Below are 13,753 nucleotides of genomic sequence, written 5' to 3' on the forward strand. Positions count from 1 at the left end.
GTTCTGGAAGCAACACCCAAAAGCCATTCCAGTTTTTAAAATTGCTGTCCTTCCTTGGCCGTCACTTCCATTACCAGCCAGCTCTCCTTACCCACTCTATGACTTGGTCCTGCTAAAGGGAGCCCGGATCAGTCAACCTCAGTGTGAAGAAAGCTGTAACAAGGACCTGCACCAGCTCTGATTGCTCCTTACTCCAATAAAAGAAGGAAGAAATGGCATTACCAGAGTTATTTTACAGAGCACAGTGGAATTAAATCAAGAGTCATTACTAATTCTTCAGACCAAGTTTCCTTTCACTGAGCAGCTGATTCTTACCACTCTGTCAGTTTATTTACAGTAGATAAAAGCAGAAAATGCCGAAAGCAATCAGCAGACTGGGCAATTTCTGTGGGAAAACAACAAGAGTAATTAGTTTATTTCATTCCATTGTCACGTGTGCTGAGATAGCTAGAAAAACAGGACAGTACAGTAGCATAGAGGTTAGTGTAATGCTTTACAGTACCAGTGATGTGGGTTCAATTCCCGCTGCTGCCTGTAAGAGCTTCCTGTGGGTGTTCCGCTTCCCTCCCATATTCCCAAGGGGAATGCGTTAGGGTTAGTAAGTTGTGGGCAAGTTGGTGCCAGAAGCATGGAGATACCTGAGAGCTGCCCTCAGTACATCTGCAGGCTGTGTAGCTTGTTGACACCAGTAACATATTTCACTGCATGTTTCAATAAATAAATAAAGCTTATCTTTTCTTTTTATCTTTTTAAATGTTGACGTGCCGTCCAGAATGATTGTTGACATAGTACAAAATGAAATATGATAAAGATGCAGAATATAGTGTTACACTTACAGAGAAGGTAAAGTGCCAAGGCCACGATGAGGCAGATTGAGAGATCAGGAGACCTCCACTTCTCCTTCCGCGGTTGCTGCTTAATCTGCTGAGCGTTTCAGCAATTTCCATTTTAATTTCAGTTTTTCAGATGATTTTCAGATAAAAGGCATACCTCTGTTCAGATCACATGTCTCATGGTTAAAGAAGGGATAACAAAGAGATGGCTTTCTACAGAAAATGTCAAAATTAGTGGAGCTAACTTTGAAGCTAGAGTGGGAAAAGTTTCTCTGCCTTGATTTTAATTTTCAAGTCAGCATGAAAGGAATTTCTCACATGGCTGTGATGTCTGTGGCATCACTGAACTACAAAACCATAGGATGCCTCATACATTCTTCTCTTCATGAAAGGCAGCTCTGTCGTGCTCTCATTCTTTCTTCTTTGGATGAGAACAATGAATAATATCTTTTGCACAATATTTTAGAAAAGCAAAACCAGGACAGCATTGTATCATCAATTGTTGCCCTGTATTTTTAATTAGTGAGTCCAGTCTTTAACCTTACATTTGATTCTGTCTCTGCTGTTATTGTTTTGACTGACACTGATTGCAGTTCTGCAGCATCTTGCACTGTGAGTCGTGATTTATTTATTCTGTTGACTTTGCTCGGTAGGAAACATGAATGGGGACACGTTGTTCTGATCACTGCTTTTGTGTGAGAGATCTTCTTGATTTGTCTTAGAGGAAAACAACAGGAATGCAGCCGTTGGTTTCTTCAGTCAATGCACAAAGCGTACCGGCCACAGCAATTAGAGATTTTACAGCAATCAGAGGGTTGCAGCTTTTTGCGGTTCATTAAAAACATATCAAAATTTCAATTTGGGTCATTAAATTTTTACGGAGATGGGCAAGAAGAATTTTTTTCCCATTTAGTAGCTCTTTTAAAGACTGCAGGAGCGTTATTAGATGTTAAGTATTGAGGAAAATTTTAAATCCTATTATAAACATTAGAAAGTCTGCAGATGCTGGAAATCCAAAGCAACACACGCACAAGGCTGGAGGAATTCAGCAGGACACACAGCCCCGCCTTTTTATTCTGGTGTTAGCCTTTTCTTTCTCAGTGCTGAAGAAGGGTCTCGGCACGAAACATCGACTGTTTATTCATTTCCACAGATGCTGCCTGACCTGCTGAGTTCCTCCTGCATTGTGTGTGTTGGTGTATCCTAATTGCTTGGGCAACACATACCAAATGCTGGAGGAACTTAGCAGGTCAGGCTGCATCTATGGAGAGGAATAAAGAGTCGACGTTTTAGTCCAAGAACCTTCATCGGGACTGGGAAGAAGGGGGAGAAGAAACCAGAATAAGAAGGTGGGGCTGGGGGGAAGAGTACAAGTTCACAGGTGACAGGTGAAGCCAGGTAGGTGGGTGGCTGTGGGAGGGATGAATTGAGAAGCTGATGGAGGAAAAGGGCTGAAGAAGTAAGTAATCTGGTAGGGGGCAGAGTGGACCATGGGAGAAAGGGCAGAAGGAGAAACACCTTCAGGTGAGAAGAAATAAGATGAGATCCAGAATGGAAAAAGAGAAGAGGAGGGGGGCGATTATGGAAATTGGTGTTCAGTCTGTCAGCTGGGAGACTACTCAGATGGAATATGATTTTATTCAGATGAGAGATCCTTTCTTGAACATGAGAAAATCTGCAGATGCTGGATATCCAAGCAACACACACAAAATGCTGGAGGGACTCAGCAGGCCAGGCAGCATCTATGGAAAAGAGTAAACAGTTGATGTTTTGGGCTGAGACCCTTCATCAGGTCTGGATAAAAAAAGATTAGAAAGATAAGAAGGTGTGGGGGGGGGGGTGGGAAGGAAGAAGTACAAGGTGGTAGGTGTTAGGTGAAACCAGGAGGGAAGGAGGGGGTGAAGTAAAGAGCTGAGAAGTTGACAGGTGAAAGAGATAAAGGGCTGGAGAAGGGGAATCTGATAGGAGAGGGTAGAAGACCATGGAAGAAAGGGAATGGGGAGGAGCCCCAGAGGGAGGTAATGGGCAGGTGAGGAGATGAGGTGAGAGAGGGGAATGGGAATGGAGAAAGGTGAAGGAGAATGTGGGAGGGGGCAATTAATAAAAGTTTGAGAAACCAATGTTCATGCCATCAGGTTGGAGGCCACCCAGACGGAGTATAAGGTTCTGTTCCTCCAACCTGAGTGTGGCCTCATCGTGGCTGTAGAGGAGGCCCTGGACTGACATGTCAGAATGGGAATGGGAACGGGAAGTTGAACTGAAGTGGGTGGTCATCAGGAGATCCAGCTTTTTTTGGTGGTCTCTCAATGTATGATGGATCTCACCGATATACAGGTGGCCACATTGGGAGCATTGGATACAGTAGATGACACCAACAGACTCACAGGTGAGGTTTTGCCTCACCTGGAAGGACTGCTTAGGGCCCTGAAAGGTAGTGAGGGAGGAGGTGTAGAGGCCGGTGTGGTACTTGTTCCTGCTTGTAAGGATAAGCACCAGGAAGGAGATTGGAGGGTGGGGGGGGGGGGGGGGTGGGGGTGGAGGGAACGAATGGTCAAGAGAGTCACATAGGGAGCGATCCCTGCAGAAAGCAGAAAGTAGGGGGGAGGGAAAGATATGCTTGGTGGTGTGATCCAGTTGGAGATGGTGGAAGTTTCGGAGAATTATGTGCTGGATATAGAGGCTGGTAGGGAGGACAAGAGGAAACCCTATTCCTGGTGGTGTGGCTTGAGGATGGGGTGAGGACAGACATGTATGAAATGGAAGAGATTTGGGTGATGCACCATCAATAACTCACTCTGAGATGTGAAAGTGAGATATCGGCTTTTATTGACTGGAAGAAGGAACAAGCAGTGAGTGACCACCATACTACATCCTGGAGACTGAGAGGCCGGGCTCAGGCCTTGATCGCCTTTATACAGGGGTCTGTGGGAGGAGCCACAGGAGCAGTCAGCAGGGGACGTGTCCAGACAGGTATATGTAGTTCACCACATCGGGTGAGGGCAGCGTTGATGGTGGAGGAAGGAAAACTACTTTCTTTGAAGAAGGAAGACATCTCAATAGTTCTGTAATGAAAAGCCTTATCCTAAGAGCAGATCCTGTCGCTTGCTTTATTTATTTGGAGCAAACGAGCAGCTGTCCATCAGACCCAGTCTAATAGTCATGGCTGCAACCATGTTTATGCCAAGCACAGCTTGTGCTCACAGTATCATGGTAACTCATTTTCAATATTATTGAACATTGGCATTGCAGATTGAATGTTATCAGCTGGTGATAATATAGTATATTCTCACTGGGAATGGGGCAGCTCCTCTGGTTGCTGATATAATTGCAGTATATGATGAAAATGCTGTTTGAAGAACAAGAACAATTCTCCGAGAATCTATAAAACTGTTCAGAGTTAATGGTGAAAAGCGTCACCCTCTGGTCTTGATGCTCATCTGAAACTACAGAAGCATAGTCACCAGCGATAGTACTGACCTTCAGAGAATAGAGAAGGCTGTTATCTACCTCCTCCCTATTTGAAGAATCTGTGAAAATAGCTTTGATATTTTCATGGAAAGGTTATTTCAATCTAACCTATTCAATAGAAAATTGATGGGATCATACCGGCCATGTTAGGCCACACTTGGAATATTGTGTTTAGTTCTGGTCGCTTCATTACAGGAAGGATATAGAAGCTTTAGAGAGGTTTCAGAGGAGATTTACCAGGATGGTGTCTGGATTAAGAGAGCACATCTTATGAGGATAGATTCAGCAAGCTAGGGCTTTTCTCTTTGGAGCGGAGGATGCAAGGTGACTTGATAGAGGTGTACAAGATGATAAGAGGCATAGATTGAGCAGACAGCCAGTGACTCTTTTCCAGGGCGGAAGTGGCTAATATGATGGAGCATAATTTTAAGGTGATTGGAGGAAAGAATGGGGGGGAGGGGGAAAACAATGTCAGAAGTAAGATTTTTACACAGAGGTGGAGTGCTCTGCAAGGGTGGTGGTAGAGGCATATATATTAGGGACATTCAAGGAACTCTTAGATAGGCACATGGATTATAGAAAAATGGGGGGCTATGTAGAAGGAAAGGATTAGATTGACACAACATTGTGGGCCAAAGAGCCTGTACAGTGCTGTAATATTTGATGTTCTATATTATCTATCTCCTCCCTACTTGAAATACCTCTGCTGATATCTTTGACATGGTTATTTCAGTTTAACCTATTTAATGGAAGATTGATGGGATTACACTGGCCATGTGATTCTAAGTTCCATCTAATTTTGCATTCCATTGATCACTTTCAGATGGAGGGTAAAAGTGAGATGGGAATGTGGTCCCACCAGTTTCTCATTAGGGGTATTAACATGAAGAAAAGGATCCTATGGAACCACGATAATGCTTCAGTTACTAGTGACCCTGCAGTGGTAAAACAAATAGGTCTTTTAAAAGCTCATAAAAGTGCGCTGAGAGACTAATTTTAGAAAATTGTGCAGAGATAATTGTCCTGCTGGAGCTTCGTCAGGATTAGCATTTAACAGGTCTGTTGGATCTCTGCACATTCATAAGCATGTGTAGATACTTATCAGAAAGTAAGACATCACTGTCTATTTTATTTTGTTCTACTATGCTTCTCTTACTTTAGATCAGATGAAAACCCAAAACACTAGCTGCTCTCAAAAATTCTTCAATATTTACCGAGTCTTTTTAATCCTTTGATTAGGTTACCTTAGTAATACTGGAGCAGGGAAAATTAAGCCTGTTAGCTTTCTTGTTAAGAGTTATGGCATTTATTTGATAAAAGTGCTCACATATTTGAATGAATTCCACTTTATAAATATTTATTTTATTGCACATTGTCATTCAATGTGAATAAATGTGAAGTTATCCACTTTGGAAGCTGGAACAAGAGGGCAGAGTATTGTCTGAACGGTGTCGAGTTAGGTAAGGGAGAAATGCAAAGAGACCTAGGAGTCCTAATTCACCAGTCAATGAAGGTGAATGAGCAAGTGCAACAGGCAGTGAAGAGGGCAAATGGAATGTTGGCCTTTGTTACAAGGGGAATTGAACACAAGAGCAAGGATGTTCTTTTGCATTTGTACAGGGCCCTGGTGAGACCACACCTGGAATATTGTGTACAGTTTTGGTCTCCAGGTTTAAGGAAGGACATTCTGGCAATTGAGGAAGTGCAGCGTAGATTCACTAGGTTGATTCCTGGGATGGCAGGGCTGTCTCACGCAAAGAGATTGGAGAGATTGGGCTTGTACACGCTGGAATTGAGGAGATTGAGAGGGGATCTGATTGAAACGTTTAAGATAATTAAAGGATTTGATAGGATTGAGGCAAGAAATATGTTCCAGATGTTGGGAGAGTCCAGTACCAGAGGGCATGGATTGAGAATAAGAGGTCAGTTATTTAAAACAGAGTTGAGGAAGAGCTTCTTCTCCCAGAGAGTTGTGGAGGTGTGGAATGCACTGCCTCGGAAGACGGTGGAGGCCAATTCTCTGGATGCTTTCAAGAAGGAGCTGGATAGATATCTGATGGATAGGGGAATCAAGGGATATGGGGACAAGGCAGGGACTGGGTATTGATAGTGAATGATCAGCCATGATCTCAGAATGGCGGTGCAGACTCGAGGGGCCGAATGGTCTACTTCTGCACCTATTGTCTATTGTCTATTGTCTATTGCACATGTTACACAAGGCAAAATAGATCTTGAATTAACTAATATTGACAAGCTAATCTTATTTCCCAAAGTTTCTAAACTCAGGGGACCTGCTGAAGCAAGAATGTACTTTGGGCAAAGTAAACACTTGCAATTTTGCTAAGGCTTGACTTATTGGCAGTTTGAAATCTAGGCTTGTTCCAATGAAGGTATTAATGATGCTAAATTTTTTGCAATTTAAAAATCTCCTGGGATTTTCTAATCACAAAGCAGGACAGTAGCTTATACATGGCGCATTTCTTTTTTCAGGTTAAATAAGCAGGTCAGTTGTTAATATGTTAAAAGAAGCTAAGCTGAAATCAATAGGAAAGAAGCTGTTGCCCTGCATAAAGAGAGAATTGAGTAATTGTGGCAATATAAAGTCAACAGAGAAACAAATCATTCTAAAACATTGCTTAATGAAACAGTCTAAATGTATAAATGCAATTTCAGGATTTGTATCACAATTTCAAACTACTCTTAAACCTTATTTTGTGCAGAATTGAACACTACCTCACTACTTTTTTATTTCTGTATTTTGCACTACTTACTTTAACTTTTTAATATGAGTATATATACATACTGTAATTCAGTTTTTGTTCTCTATTATGTATTTCATTGTACTGCTGTCGTAAGGTTAACAAACTTCGCGACATTTGCTGGTGATATTAGACCTGATTCTGATTCTGCATTTTCACACAGCCTCTGAATATAGGACGTCATAGAGCAGTGGAAGACCTCTTGTGCTTGTTCATTTCTGAAGATGATAGCTTATGGCATGGTTCCATCGCCCCTTGTAGCTTCCTATAACCTTATCCTTGTGCCTAGCTTTCATTACTAAAGGTTGACACTGTCAAGTCAATCATGATCTCTAGTGAGTTTCAGCAAATGTGAGCCTCCATCAGGAACCATTGCATGAGGTTTGGGAACCTCAACACAACTGGGATTGCATTTGGTGGTGAATTGACTCATTGTGGTTACAGATCATATAAAAGCCATTGCTTTTCTGCGAGTGGAAGGTAACAGATCAAAGCTTGGTTGCTGCTGATTAGCAGGGAAGAACTTAAGACATTGCTCGAAACTGGACTCTGCTTACTTTTGCTCCAAAAGACAGGGCTGTGTTTAATACCAAGGCCCAATTTGGGCCCTTATCTTACACGATAGGATGGACTCTTCACCTCACAATCTACTTCATTATCACCTTGCACTTTACTATTTATCCGCAATTCACTTTCTCTGCATTGTTATTATTTTAGATCACTGCACTGTGTAATGATTTGATCTGTAGAAACAGTATGCAAGACAGGCTTTTCACTGTATCTTGATACATGTGAAAATTATAAACCAGTACCAATTTGAGCAGTCTGCAGTCTGAAGTTGCCCAGACCGTCTCCTGATGTCATAGATAATCTGCTTTAAACAGTGAAAAGGAGCAACATACTAATGTGATGTGCATTTGGTTTTACTCACACAATTCAATGATAGTCAGGGTGTGGAGCTTTGCTCCAGTTATGTTGGGTATTATGAATAATAACATAACTTTGCCATTACTGTTACAGGGGGAAACGCCAGACATGCCAACGTGAATGGCACATGGGCAAGTCAGGTGCAGTTCCACCCACGTATAATTTCCAATGTAATCTGTGCTGGGTAAAGTCAGTATTAGATTGTGAGTCGTCTACATGATCCAGTTTTTGTTTATGATTGTAGACTTAATGGCATATTCATGTTCTAATTTGATTCTGCAGCTTTGTATGACAGACATTATCTGAGCTATAATCAATACAGAATATGACAGAGCTATTCAATGTATCTTGTTCAGGCTTTTACAAATGGATCAATGCGTTTTTGATTTGCAAGCCAGAAACTTTTGATCAGCAAAGCTCCTTTAAAGATCTGATTAGCACATTCCTTCAAGATAGATTTCAGTGTGATGAAACATCTGCATTCACAACGTTGGTGCTGTGTGGACTGGAGCTCCTGACTTGGGTCCCCGGCGTGATGGGGAAATATTAAAATGTCTGCTTTTCTTGGGAAACATGTGTTGATGCTTTAGATCCTCTTACACCCCTCCCCCCTTCCAGGATGTAAAGTAGACTGGGACTGGGACCAAAAAAAATCACAGGCATTTTCCTAAATTGCTCCCTGCTGATCTTTTCAACTGTGATAGTTCACCTGAAATCAACTTCAGGCTGTTATTTTTTTCCTGCAGTGCAGAGTAGCAGATACTAGACAGGATAATTAATGCACAGAGCAGTGTATGGGATAATAACATTTATAATTTCACAGTTTTGTGAATTTGTCATCTTTCCTTATCTCCACAAACGATATAAATGAGCCCAGCATGTGAAGCTAATAGTGTAATGATATAAAGCATACTGCCTGAGAATGCCAAGTATACCAGGGTTAAACATGCAAATAGGCACATTAATTTCTTGTACTATAATTGCTGCAGTTTTAGCACTAACATGTGTTGTAATACACCCAAATGGAGTAAGACTTGGAACTAACCAATGAGCTGTCGCGTAAATCTCCAAAATGGCCTTGAAACTGTAATATATTCAAGCAATGTTATTGAGCTGGTTCCAGGGACACGTTTTCTGTATAAAGGAAGTATTTGCCTTTACTTTGTCGGACTTGTTTCTTGGAAACAACCCAAGAGGTTCACACTGGGGTCTCAAATCAGTTCATCTGTGGGGGGCATTCATGAGAATGAGAATGAGAGTTGAGACGATGGCGTGAATATTATCTTACCAGTATGCTGGGAGCAGGGGGTGGCCCTGGTGATTGGTGGAGGCGGGGGTAGTGGGGGAGTTACTCGACAGCTAACTGACCTGTTATTTCCTGCAAAACATTTGGAAGCACCTCTTTATAAAGCAGCTATAACAGGAACACACTTTCTAGGGGCTGAGCAAGTCCATAAAATGCACGCTCAATTCATCTCCCTCATTTAAAAGCTCTTGGAGGGGCCAAGGAATGTCACTCTCTCTGCTGATTGACGGGGGGAGGTGTGGAAGGAACTGTTGCTGGTGATGTCACAGATACGAGCAGCAGATGTTGACTGGTTCCACCATCTAATATCACCTTAAGGCAGCACAGTAGCAGAGTGGTTTAGCACAGCACTTTACAGTACAGGCGACCTGGTTTCAAATCTCACTGCTGCCTGTATGTTCTCCCCGCGACTGCGTGAATTTCCTCCCACAGTCCAAAGGTTTCTATTCCCTCATGTTGAGGGATGGATGTAAGACTTAAATAACTTCTAAATTCAGTACTAGTTGGTAGGTTAATTGGTCATTGTTAAATGCACCATGATTAAGCTAGGATTAAATCCAGGGATTGTTGGGCAGCCTATTTTAAGGGCCAGACTGGCTGTATCTCAATTAAAAAATATGCTAATGCAATGCTGGTAAATACCAGGAATTCATGCTCAGGGCTGTTACCAATGTGGAGAAGGTTCATATTGCAGTTTTATAAGAAATTCAATAACAAACCTGCAAATAATTAACCAAGAATCTCCAGAATATGAAGGGAGTGCATTATTTAAAATAAGTACTGCAAATGGAGCCAGCAAACTATATTATAGTTTTGGCAACTAGTTTAAGCATTTGAAATCAACCAATGTAGATGTAGACAGTTCGGTGCCCATGAGTAATAAGAGCTTAATGATTAATTATGAGCATTCATCATGTCAGTTGCTTTTGAAATCTCAAGACTCTGTAAGTATCACTTCCAGAAATCTTTGGGATACTTCAGATTCCACAAGAAAATGAACCTCAAGGTAGTCTATGCTGACAGTTGCACTTTGATAACAGGAACAACAAATTTTTTCAAAAGTGTTTCTTCCTCAGAATTTTTTTCTTTGGTTTATGACAGACCACTTGAAACTGAACACAAATATCATTTCTGATTAGTTGTATTATGTAGGAATTTGAAGAAACAAGAAATTAACTTATATTGAATATAATGCGTGTAATTGCATAATGGTGCTGATGCTTTGCAGTAGTTCAACTAAGCTCAAAATCCTACGTTGATGGTTTTCATTTGTACTCAGTGTCTGAGGCTTCTTGCTGAAGTGTCCAACAATAATCAGTCAGCAGTGGTGGATTCCATTTGCCCCGATACCATTTCTCCATGACCGTAATGTCCTGGTGAAACCTTTCACTGTGCTCATCACTGACAGTGCCAAGATTTCCAGGGAAGGAGTCTAAATTTGCATGCAAAAAATGAATCTTTATTTGAATGTTGCACTTCACGGTTTTTTTACGCTTGAAGCATGTTGTCAACCGGCTTCATGCAGTTTGGTCCTCTGTAGTTGCCAAGAAAATTTTCAGCAACATCCTTCAATGCCTTCCATGAGATTTTCTCCACTCCCACTAGAAGTTCTTTGAATTGTCTGTTATTGATGACCTGTTTGATTTATGGACCAACAAAAAATGCCTTCCTTAATCTTGGCATCAGTTATTCTGGGGAACATTTGTCTTAAACGTCGAAATCCTATATAGAAATTTTATAGCCTTTGAGAGAAATGATTCTTAAGGAGTCCATTTAGAATGTGCTGACACAGAAAGAACGTGCAAAGCAACTTGCAGGGCAACGTATAAACCAATTTGCAAAATCAGGATGAAACAATAGCTTGCTGATTAAAGAAGCGATACGGGTAACGGGAAGACATGCTTAACGGTTGAACAATAACGGTGTTAATGCGCTGAGGCTGATAAGTGGGCCAAAGGGGTAATCACATTTGTAATTTTGTAATGAGATTAAAGAAGAATGTAGGGTATAAAAAACTGTGCAAAGTGTAATTCGGCACTCAATCTAGCAGGAGCTGGTTGGGTCCGACTCTGCAGACTCGAAAAATAAAGTTTACCGTTCTGCAAATTGCTGAGACTCAGTGTGTTTCTGACAACGTGGGGGCTCGTCCGGGATCCACACTCCGGCCGCGGTGGACACGAGGAAGGACATCGGAGACGGTGCACCCCGCCGAGTTTGGCGGTCCCTGACTCCTTGCTCGTCGCTCCAGCGCGGCTTGAGCGAGTGATATCCGGACAGCGCAGAGCGGTAAACGGGGAGAAGGGGACAGTACCTGGTACTGGAAGTCCCCAGGACGCACCGGGTAAGTGCCTACTATTATAGTAGAAAGGTGCGGGAATAAGTAAGGACGGAGAAGACCGGGATCGCTACCCGGGGGTCCTCCTGATTAAGTAAGAGCGGAATAAGATGGGAGGGGGTGGCTCTAAAAAGAAAGAGTAAACGGAGAGACCGGGACCATACCCGGGGGTTCCTCCTGATAGCCCCCTCGGTAGAATGTTTGAGAATTGGGGATGTGGAAGACTAAAAGGGAAACAAAAGAAAAAATGATACAGTACTGTTTAATTTGGTCGAAACAGCCGATAGAAAAACCTGCGGTCTGGTGGCCGCGGCTTGGGTCTGAGGAGGATTGGGTACGACAAGCCTTAAACATTTACGTTAATTCAAAACCAAATGTAAAACCGGAAGAAATTGCTTATGCTTTTTGTTGGGCTCCCTGGCCAGGAGTAACAACAAAGAGTTTTAAATTGGGCATTAAAGGGGAGCGGAAGTGGGACCCACTCGATCATTTACCCCCTCCCTATGTCCAGCCTTCTGCGCCCCTTGCGGGAGCAGAGGGAGAACGTGAAGAAAGTGAAAAAACAGAAGAAATAGACCCGGAGAGGGAAGAGAGGGATGTTAGGGAAAAAGCAAAAGCAAGGATCGAAACAAGGAGTGTGACAAGAGCAGATAAGAAAAAGAAAGACGAATTAAAAAAGGAAGAGGTACAGCTGTGTCCCCTTCGAGAGGTTCCAATGGGAGGAGAACGGGCAGGAACAAGATTTGTAAACGTCCCTCTGACAAGTACCGAAGTACGAGGATTTAAGAAAGATATGAAAACTTTATTAGAAGATCCAATGGGACTGGCAGAACAGTTGGATCAATTCTTAGGACCTAATGTTTACACTTGGGAAGAAATGCATGCGATTATGGGAACGCTATTTTCTGCACAAGAGAGGCAAATGATACGACAAGCTGCAATATCAATTTGGGGAAGGGAACAGCCGAATGAGTTACCGGGGGACCAGAAATTTCCAGTAAACGACCCACAGTGGGACAAACAAGCAGAAGAGAGAAGACGGCAATATCCCATTGCCATGGAAGGGAGGAGGGGATTACAACCTGTAATTGAGACATTAGTATCAGATGGACTCCTGGAAGAATGTATGTCACCCTTTAATACCCCCAACCTACCGGTCCGAAAGCCCGACGGCACGTATCGAATGGTTCAAGATCTGAGAGGCTTAAATGCGGTAGTCCAAACACGATACCCGGTAGTGCCTAACCCCTATACATTAATGAGCAAAATACCTCCTGAACATGAATGGTTCAGTGTGATAGATCTAAAAGATGCCTTTTGGAGTTGCCCGTTGGAGGAAGGTAGCCGAGATATGTTCGCATTTGAATGGGAAAATCCCTTCACTGGGCGGAAGAAGCAACTCCGGTGGACCGTCTTGCCCCAAGGGTTCACGGAGTCCCCAAACCTATTCGAACAGGTACTGGAGCAAGTATTGGCTGGATTCCATTGTACCGAAAAGAACCAACTATTACAGTATGTCGATGACCTACTACTATCGGGACCAGCAGAGGAGGTAGTGCGAGACGATACTATAAGACTCCTGAATTACCTAGGAGAAAAAGGATTGCGGGTGTCCAAGAAGAAACTGCAATTTGTCGAGAAGGAAATAACATATCTCGGACACAGAGTCAGTAAAGGGCACCGCCAAATAACCCCAGAAAGAATAGCGGGAATAACTAAAATACCGCTTCCCAGGACAAAGAAGGAAATAAGACAATTTCTGGGCTTAGTGGGCTATTGCCGGATTTGGATAGAGAATTATACCTCCCTGGTGAAGTTTATGTACGACAAATTGGCAAAGGAAGACCGGGGAATAATCAGCTGGACCGAAGAAGAAGAACAGAAGTTCAGGAAAATAAAAGGGCAACTAATTCGGGCCCCGGTATTAACACTGCCAGCACTGGAAAAGCCCTTTCAGCTGTATGCAACAAACAATGAAGGAACTGCGTTAGGAGTACTAACCCAAGAAAAAGGAGGAAAGCGGCAACCTGTGGCCTTTTTATCAAAAATGTTAGACCCGGTATCCCGGGGATGGCCGACGTGCATACAAGCCGTAGCGGCAGCAGCCATACTAGTAGAAGAAGCA

The 13,753-nt window shown here is 42.7% G+C and overlaps 1 protein-coding gene across 3 annotated transcripts in view; it reads left to right on the forward strand.

The window, feature by feature from the left end:
- LOC132391170 (LHFPL tetraspan subfamily member 6 protein) overlaps positions 1 to 13,753 on the forward strand; it is a 162,199-nt gene that overhangs the window by 44,759 nt on the left and 103,687 nt on the right. The window lies entirely within an intron of this gene.

This window comes from Hypanus sabinus, chromosome 3, assembly GCF_030144855.1.
Source record: "Hypanus sabinus isolate sHypSab1 chromosome 3, sHypSab1.hap1, whole genome shotgun sequence".
Lineage (NCBI taxonomy): Eukaryota > Metazoa > Chordata > Chondrichthyes > Myliobatiformes > Dasyatidae > Hypanus > Hypanus sabinus.